The sequence below is a fragment of the Perkinsus marinus genome (genome assembly GCF_000006405.1).
Source record: "Perkinsus marinus ATCC 50983 genomic scaffold scf_1104296976206, whole genome shotgun sequence".
Taxonomy (NCBI): Eukaryota; Perkinsozoa; order Perkinsida; family Perkinsidae; genus Perkinsus; species Perkinsus marinus.
Window position 1 is genome coordinate 1 of NW_003200465.1, and position 912 is coordinate 912.

At 52.6% G+C, this 912-nt stretch overlaps 4 non-coding genes across 4 annotated transcripts; all 4 read left to right on the top strand.

Moving 5' to 3' along the window:
- The first annotated feature begins 12 nt into the window (after nucleotides 1-12).
- On the top strand, nucleotides 13-100 carry Pmar_PMAR014242. The gene has a single exon. It is a non-coding gene; the product is annotated as a tRNA-Lys (tRNA).
- Nucleotides 101-309: 209 nt separating this feature from the next.
- Nucleotides 310-382, top strand: Pmar_PMAR014243. Its single transcript has one exon. It is a non-coding gene; the product is annotated as a tRNA-Lys (tRNA).
- A 96-nt stretch (nucleotides 383-478) lies between these two features.
- Pmar_PMAR014244 lies at nucleotides 479-551 on the top strand. Its single transcript has one exon. It is a non-coding gene; the product is annotated as a tRNA-Lys (tRNA).
- A 96-nt stretch (nucleotides 552-647) lies between these two features.
- Nucleotides 648-735, top strand: Pmar_PMAR014245. Its single transcript has one exon. It is a non-coding gene; the product is annotated as a tRNA-Lys (tRNA).
- Nucleotides 736-912: the final 177 nt, after the last annotated feature.

Sequence of the window (912 nt, forward strand, 5' to 3'; positions counted from 1 at the left end):
AGTGCTGTATTCGCCTCGGTAGCTCAGTCGGCAGAGCGCGTGCCTTTTAAGCCCGTGCCTTTTAAGCCCGTGGCCGCGGGTTCGAGCCCCGCCCGAGGTGCGCATACATCAATAAATGGTTTTTAGTCTATGGTTTACTGGAAATTGCCTTGGAAGAGTTTAGGGGTCCATTTTTACTAGGTCAGGGCCGCGGGTTCGAGCCCCGCCCGAGGTGCGCATACATCAATAAGTGATTTTAGTCTATGGTTTACTGGAAATTGCCTTGGAAGAGTTTAGGGGTCCATTTTTACTAGGTCAAGTGCTGCATTCGCCTCGGTAGCTCAGTCGGCATAGTGCGTGCCTCTTGAGCCCGTGGCCGCGGGTTCGAGCCCCGCCCGAGGTGCGCATACATCAATAAGTGGTTTTTAGTCTATGGTTTGCTGGAAATTGCCTTGGAAGAGTTTAGGGGTCCGTTTTTACTAGATGAAGTGCTGCATTCGCCTCGGTAGCTCAGCCGGCAGAGCGCGTGCCTTTTAAGCCCGTGGCCGCGGGTTCGAGCCCCGCCCGAGGTGCGCATACATCATTAAGTGGTTTTTAGTCTATGGTTTACTGGAAATTGCCTTGGAAGAGTTTAGGGGTCCATTTTTACTAGGTCGAGTGCTGCATTCGCCTCGGTAGCTCAGTCGGCAGAGCGCGTGCCTTTTAAGCCCGTGCCTTTTAAGCCCGTGGCCGCGGGTTCGAGCCCCGCCCGAGGTGCGCATACATCAATAAATGGTTTTTAGTCTATGGTTTACTGGAAATTGCCTTGGAAGAGTTTAGGGGTCCATTTTTACTATGTCAGGGCCGCGGGTTCGAGCCCCGCCCGAGGTGCGCATACATCAATAAGTGATTTTAGTCTATGGTTTACTGGAAATTGCCTTGGAAGAGTTAGGG